At 41.0% G+C, this 8,360-nt stretch overlaps 1 long non-coding RNA gene across 1 annotated transcript; it reads right to left on the reverse strand.

Annotated features, from left to right (window-relative positions):
* Positions 1-990: 990 nt before the first annotated feature.
* Positions 991-6,495, reverse strand: LOC132210231 (uncharacterized). The gene is made up of 3 exons (XR_009446461.1): positions 6,401-6,495; positions 4,823-4,937; positions 991-1,313 (listed from the first exon to the last, which is right to left on the reverse strand). It is a non-coding gene; the product is annotated as an uncharacterized LOC132210231 (long non-coding RNA).
* Positions 6,496-8,360: the final 1,865 nt, after the last annotated feature.

Raw genomic sequence — 8,360 nt, forward strand, 5'->3', positions numbered from 1 at the left:
CTCACTGCTTCCTGGCTGTTAGCCAATTCTCCATCCATGTCAACTTACCACCTCCAACACCATGGTTTTTATCGTACGGCTGAACCTTTTGTGAGGCACCTGGTTGAACACATACTCAAAGTCCAAATACAACACATGTACTGGTTCCTCCCGAACTGCTCTGGTTCAGCATTCTTCAAAAAACTAATAGTCAGACATGATTTCTCTTTCATGGAGTCATGATGACTCTGTTTAATTAGATTATTGCTTTCCAAATGCACTGTTATTATTTCCTTAATGATTGATCCCAACACCTTTTCAACAATAAATGTTTGGCCTAAAGTTACCTGCCTTTTGCCTTCCTCTCTTTTTGAATAGGGGTGTCACATTGGCAGTTTTCCAGATACTTCCCCAGAATCCAAAGATGAGGAAAACTATAACAGTACAGCCACTATTCCTGGAGCTAACTCTTCTATCTGTACCACCAATGCTTGTGCCAGCACGAGTTGCCCCACAGCACTGATGTGACAGTCACTGCAAACACCATTATTCAACAGTCTTGCACAGAAATTATTTGAAAGTGCATCAAGGCCAATGTGACCTTTGCACTAAAGCTTGCATTTTACAAATGGCATGGGGTCAGTGATGCAAGTGAGTAGACGGATATCAGAGGCCATTTTTAATGGAGGCACCTTTCCCACATATTGCAAACAAACTCTTCCAATCCTGTCAGAGCCATTATTTGTTCAACCAGTTTCTCCATCAGCTGCCCCCCCACCCCACAAATAGAGATTTCCTGTGTGGTGCCAAGGTACCTGCCTTGCTCTCTAGGATTATGACTGTCAATTGCCCCTGATACATGGTTCGTGGAGGTGAGCTCTCAACACAAATTGCTGATAGGAGGTTATATTTAGTGAGGCAGCACTAATTAGATATGAAGTATACTCCCTCAGCCCAGAATTTGTCTTCTACTTCAAAAGAATGAAACAAAAGATTGCAATTTAAGTTTTTTAATTTAAAACAAATGTAAGAACATTGAAAACATTTATTGAACACTATTTTTAGAAACAAACTTAGACAAAGAACTCAGATGATTTTCTCTTCTATCTGTGGCTGGTATTGTTGGGATAGCCTCGATGTTGAACCATTTTAATTTTAAAGTGGTTATGTGTAAATGTCTAATTAGTGAATCCTATGTCGAGCACCAAGCGATTTACAGGAGGAGAAGGAAATAAAATACATACGACGTCTCAAAAATCAGGGCGGTGAGCTCTCTAACGCCCTTCCTCACCAGAGCTCATTGATTCACATTGGGAAGGAGGCTCGAACATTGCCTGTGGAAGAAAGGAATGCCAGAAATGTTCAAGTGCTTGTTGTTCCTGGTGTTAATTTATACATCGTGCAAATGTGAATTTGACAGAGACTCAAATACTGTTAAAAATTCCTGATATTTTGCTACTTTGAATGGATTTTTGTTTTGGATCCATTTGAAAAGTGAATATACATAACCAACACTGTTCTGCACGTGAGATGTGATTGCATGAAGATAAAAAGGTCAATGAATGAGTGTCAGATTAGGCTGTTAACCAATGAGACCCACTTGAAACAATGACAGGTCTGAGTAATGGAACATAAGCAGATAAACTGGGAACACAAGTGTATTACAGTATTCATGTCTGAGGTGATCTGGTCCCCTGTGCATCTTTTAAATACCTTTTATCCCCAAAATGGTTGGCACTTTACAAATATATATTCTCTTACACACGCGCGCGCATCTCACAACATAACCATTCAAAATAAATTCATTATAAAGCTGAGCACGAATTAAAGTCTCAAACAAGTGCAATACCACTGGCAATAATAAACAATGCTGTTACTTCTTGCAGTTGCAGTCAGTTAAAAACATATCAATGGGTTTTTAATGCAGAATTAGTTAAAGCCTCTGGAAACAAAAGGTTGGCTGGAGACTTTAAAGGCCGAGCCAAACAGGCCAGCTGAAGTACTCATCATCCCACCTAACGGTCTGGATAAATGGTTAGTTTGTTAGTTTTTTTTTCCCCTGAGATGGCTTGCACTTTACAGATATATCCTCTCATACACACACTCTCTCACTCTTACACTCTGACAGTTTCATTCAGTCTCACACTTACACACATAGTCTCACTCAGCCTGTTATAGTCACTCACACACACTCAGTCAGTCTGACTCACACTTCACGCAACCTCACTCACACTCAGTTTCACTCACAAATATGGACTCATTCACACACATGGACTGACTCCCTTCCCTCACACTCTCAAACAGTCTTATTCACACTCAGTCTCACACAGTATCACAAGCACAATCTCAAGGGTGGCACGGTGTCTCAGTGGTTAGCACTGCAGCCTCACAGCGCCAGGGACCCGGGTTCGATTTCAGCCTCCGGTGAGTGTCTGTGTGGAGTTTGTACATTCTCCCCATGTCTGCGTGGGTTTCCTCTGGGTGCTCCGGTTTCCTCCCACAGTCCAAAAATGTGCAGGCGAGGTGCATCGGCCACGCTAAATTGCCCGTAGTGTTCGGGGGTGTGTGGGTTGTAGCGGGATGGGTCTGGGTGGGATGCTTCAAGGGGCAGTGTGGACTTGTGGGGTCAAAGGTCCTGTTTCCACACTGTAGGGAATCCAACCTAATCTCACACACTCTCTCTCATACAGTATCACGCTGACTTTGCAGCTTCAGTCACACGCATACACAGTCTCACTCTGACTTTTTCACTCACACAAATGGTCTCAGTCTCACACATACAGTCTCATTCTCACTTCACACAGTCTCATACACGTAGTTTGACTCCCTCCCACACAGACACTCACATTGTGTCACACGCACAAACTCAGGCTCAATAACACACATGCCCAATTTTGACTCTCAAGCACCAACTCAGTCTCACTCACACAGGCTGTCTCTGATACCTTAGCCAGTCTCATTTGAGTGCACAGTCTCACCCACACAAAGACTCACTCACACAGAGTCTCACCTGCGCACAGTCTCACTCGCACGCAATCTCACCTGTACATAATCTCACTCGCACACAGTCTCACTCATAACGCTGTCTCACTCGCATGCAGTCTCACCCGTACATCGTCTCACCCTCACACGGTCTTACTTGGAGGTTCAAACACACAGTATCACTCTGACTTCCCACGATTTCACTCTCACACACCTTGCCTCTCACATTCACATAGCCTCACTCATACACAATCTCACTCTGAGTTCACAGTCTCAATCACACATGGTCTTGTTCAAACTCACTCAATTACACATGCTCTCTCACTCATACATTCTCACACAATCTTATTCAGTCTGACTAATATTCAGTCTCACACTCAATCATACATTCTCAATTAATCTCACTGTGTCACTCAAACTCTCACTCACAGTCACACTCACATCGGATCACTCGCAGTCTCACTAACACACACTCACTCACACACAGTCTCTCTCAGTCTCTCTCTCACACACACATTCTTATTCACACACATGGCCTCACTCTCACAAATGCACGGTCTCATTCACATACAAATTCCTACTCTTTCTCTCTCAGTCTCACTCTGACTCACTCACACACGGGCCCACTCACACACGGGCCCACTCAGACTCTCTCACTCGCACACATGTTCTTAGTCACACACATGTTTTCACTCTCACAAATGCATGGTCTCATTCACATACAAATTCCTACTCTCTCTCTCTCTCTCAGTCTCACTCTGACTCACTGACACACAGACTCACTCACTCACCCACAGACCCACTCACACACAGTCCCACTCAGACTCTCTCACTCACACATGTTCTTAGTCATACATATGGTCTCACTCTCACAAATGCACGGTTTCATTCACATACAAATCCCTGGTCTCTCTCTCTCAATCTAACTCTGACTCTCTCTCTCACAGTCTCACTCACACATATGGTCTCACTCACAGTCTCACTCTGACTTCGTACAGTCCCACTCTCTCACATCCACTCACACAAACTCTCAGCATCACTCACACAGTCTCACACTGACTGTCATTCAGTCTCACTCACACATACAGTCTTACTCTAACTTCACAGTCTCACTCTTACACACACTCACAGTCTCACTCACACATGGCTTACTCTGACTCTCACTCACACAGTCTCACTCATATGTCCCACTATGGCACAATAATTTTATGTTAAATTGTTGTAAAATTGAACATTAAGTAAAAAACAGTTAAGGTCTCAAACAAGTGCAATATGACTGGCAGTAATAAACAACTCTATTATTTCTTGTAGTTACCCTTTGTTGAAGGCATGTCAATGGCATTCTGTCCAAATTAGTTTAAACCACTGGAGAAATAAAAATATTGAAGGCAGGAATGGAGTGCTGAAGAGTTTAAAGGCCAAACCAAACACTTCAGTTGAAGTATTCATCATCCTGCCATTGGCTGAACAAATGGCTGGTTTGCTTTTTAACCAAACAACCATTGAGGAACCCAGGCAAATTCAATCACAATTGGTCAACAAGATTGATAAGTAGAAGATTCTTTTTCTCATCCAACCAATTGATACATGACTGTGATGTTCATAGAAGACCGGTGGCAGGGTTCAATTCTCCAGCATTCCAGAAAAAATAGCTGATGTGCAAGATGTTTGAAAAGGACAAACAAGCACTGGACTCAAAAGTTAATGTTAAGCAATTGTCTGAAATCGTCACTCTCTCCAAATTGTCCAATAATTTAAAGTAGAACACTGCCAAAGTAATTTATTCATATATTGCAGGGTTTTTGATACTGAGCAGAGATTTTAGATCCAATAGAGTCCCATGAAACATTATGTTCCTTACAGCTAAAACTTGCATAGACATGAAGATCTTCTTTCGGTGAATCTCAGGATGAAGTCATGATTCACTTTCTTGTTCATTGCGTAATACAGGATGGCATCGGCCGGAAGTATGAGCACTGAAAAAGCAGAGGGAAAGCACATTATTATTCACACGTGTTTTCATCATATTAATTGTGCACAGGTCCAACTGCTTCCTGGGTACGGAAATATCAATGGCTGGGAGGAACAGAACAAATGTACTGCAAGGATTCAGAACGTATTACAAAACACAAGAGAAAATCTTGGAGTTATACCAAATTAGGTAAACTCAATAACTGAAAACCATTATATCTGAGACCCATTCTCAGAATGAGCATTGTTGGTCAAGACTAAAATCCATTTCAAACCTCTCACTGTCCGATGGCACATGCCTTCTTCATGACAGTTTGTACAATTCAGTGGCTTTATTGGGCCAGATATGAGGCTGTGAAGAGTCAGCATACAGTAGCCCAGGTAAAGATGTCAGATTTTCCTTACTACAGAACAATGCAAAACCCCAACTGATTCACGAATGACCCAGCAGCTACAAGGTCACTTCTGCTGATACCAGCATCAAACACAAAAAGGTGCAGTGTGTTCAACGTGAAAACACTGAGAAAAGCTATCCGCTCCTTCAGCATTGTGTTGGAATCTTGAAACTAACACCACTGAGGGCACCTAAATCAAACACGAGTTAGTGATCCAGTGAATGGCCATTTTCTGAGGGCTATGATGGATGCAGAATAAATTCCAGCTTTGTCAGTGAGACTTACATCCAGGGAACTGATTTTTCTTTTCTGTGAAATCTGACAGGGATAGCATGCTGCAAAGGCATTGGGACACTTCATTTTCATAATGCATTCTGCTTAACACAGCCTGGATGGCAAGTTTTAAACCACAGCAGAATTAAACCCATGAGACCTCGTTTCTACTTTTCACCAGGAAATGGTTGGGGGAGGGTTGCGACAGATCAGCAACTTGACAGCAGTGACCCCATCCATGTTTCTGGTCTCTCAGCCACGGGCCAAAAAGAGGGGAAGAACAGATTAATTTCAGCAACAGGAAACATTTATTTTGGAATAACCAGTTAAAATAAGAATGAACAAAGCAGAACAATGTGCTAACAATGCGAATAATTCAGGATTTAATGCCACACCCAAATCCTGATGTACATCCTTCACTCAATATGGCTTTAGGTAGTTTTACAAAAGGGCTACTGGACTCCAAACACTAACCCTGACTTCTCTCTACAAGTGCTGCTACTGCTGCTGTGCTTTTCCAGCAGTTTCTGATTTCCAGCATTTGTGGTTCTTTGTTCTGATTTGGCTTTAGGGCAATCTGATGAAATAATTTGCTTTTATTAGGTGCAGATATTAGTTGTTTATTGGCTTTACATTCCTCAGACTTGAATCCTGCTGAACATGCTTGGATATGTTCAATGATACAAATTTAGATATCTGCAGCTTTTTGGTGAAATCAAAAGAAAATATCAATTCCCTTGCAGTGGTTATGCTGTTCAGAAATAGATTTAACTTAAATTGAAGCAATTTCCTCTGCTCACCTTTATTTGATTCAATGATCTGTGCGAGAGCAAATTGCTGAGGACCCTCGGGTTCAAATTTGAGCGCGGTGATGGCTTTGTTGAGAACTTCAGATAAACGATCTTGATTAGTCACCTAATTAAAACAACATTCACTTTTCATTAATGCATTAGACACACACACCAAATGAAATATATAATGCCTCAATTTCCAAAGGGTTTATAAATATAGCTGCTTTCACCCAGAAAACTAATTGGGACATTACACTGAAAGCTGTAAAAGTTACATTAATGAAATAATATCTGGTAGGACAGTTATTGTAAAATCTGCATTCGATGCTCCATAACACAGTTACTGTGAACAGTAAATGTTGGAATTTGAATGGAAACAGAGCCCAGTGATCAAGTTTACTTATACACACAGTTTGAAACAAGTAACTAATGACGAAATTCATAATTTAAATAATCCACTTCCATCCCCTCCCACCCAAAACCCCCATACCATTTGACATAATGGGAACTGCAGATGCTGGAGAGTCCGAGATAACAAAATGTGGAGCTGGATGAACACAGCAGGCCAAGCAGCATCTCAGGAGCACAAAAGCTGATGTTTCGGACACAGACCCTTCAACAGAAAAGCTTTGTTTCAAGGCTGAAGAGATTACAAGAGAGTTGCAGTGGGAGAGAGATCCACTGAGGTTTTTCCGGAGAGAGGAGGGTAACTTCTTCAGGTTAGGCATCCCTGGAAGCGGCTTCACAATGAGGTTAAAATTGTATCAGAGATAATGGGAACTGCAGATGCTGGAGAATCCAAGATAACAAAGTGTGGAGCTGGATGAACACAGCAGGTCAAGAAGCATCTTTGGAGCACAAAAGCTGATGTTTCAGGCCTAGACCCTTCATCAGAAAAGGATCTAGGCCTAAAAGGCCAGACTGTGTGCTCCTGAGATGCTCTGCTGCTTGGCCTGCTGTGTTCATCCAGCTTCCCACTTTGTTACCCCCATACAATTTGCCTGCTTTTAACATTTATTGTCATGACAGCAAATGGCTCAATGTTGTTTGTGAAGTCTGACATTTCCTAATGTTATGCTTATTCATATAAATTATTCATAAAATTGCTTCAACAGTTTGAAACATTTAGCAATTTGTGATTTGAAGACAGTGCAAATATTTAATATTCAATCATAATGTGACTGTACAGGAATAATATTTGATAGGCAGGATATTGAGAAGACCAGTTTTTTGGGCAATTGTCTGCTTTTGTTTAATTCTGTGTTATATTTGGAGATTGCTTTTCTCAGCTCAAATTTGAGCAATGACCTGGAAGATGAAATGCACCAGCAAATTTTCTGTTTCTTCTGGAGAACTGCAATGTTTTCTGGTTGAGTAAACTCACACTTAATTCTACTTTAATTTTGCTATAGTTCATGGCTAAAAAAATTACTTTTGCCACCCAGTCTAAAGCAAAGATCATATTAAATATATTAATGGATAGCAAATCTGAAAAATCCAAAAAATGTAGTGGAATTAAATTCCTGAGGAAGTGGCAGATGCAGACACAATTACAATGTTTAAAAGACATTTGAATAAGTACATAAATAGGAAAGGTTTGGGGGGATATTTTGTTCGGTACGTCTCGACAATTCTATAAGTGGTAGAGTCAAATATTACACAACTAGAGATTAGATGAACTACATTATCTTTCTAAAGAAGGGTCTAGGCCTGAAACGTCAGCCTTCCTGCTCCTCTGATGCTGCTTGGCCTGCACTGTTCATCCAGCTCGACACCTTGTTATTTTACATTAACTAACATCCCCAAAAGTGATCTTTTTTGAATAACCAATACCTTTTCCACTCTGTATGCTCAGACTTTAAATGATTAATCACTAATTTTAGTGATTCATTGGTGATAAATTGGATTTTCTAAATTATGTTCGAAGAAGTGCCACACAAGTGTGCAAGCAAAATTGAAGCCTGTGGAA

Source organism: Stegostoma tigrinum, chromosome 11 (assembly GCF_030684315.1).
Source record: "Stegostoma tigrinum isolate sSteTig4 chromosome 11, sSteTig4.hap1, whole genome shotgun sequence".
In the NCBI taxonomy this organism is placed as follows: Eukaryota; Metazoa; Chordata; class Chondrichthyes; order Orectolobiformes; family Stegostomatidae; genus Stegostoma; species Stegostoma tigrinum.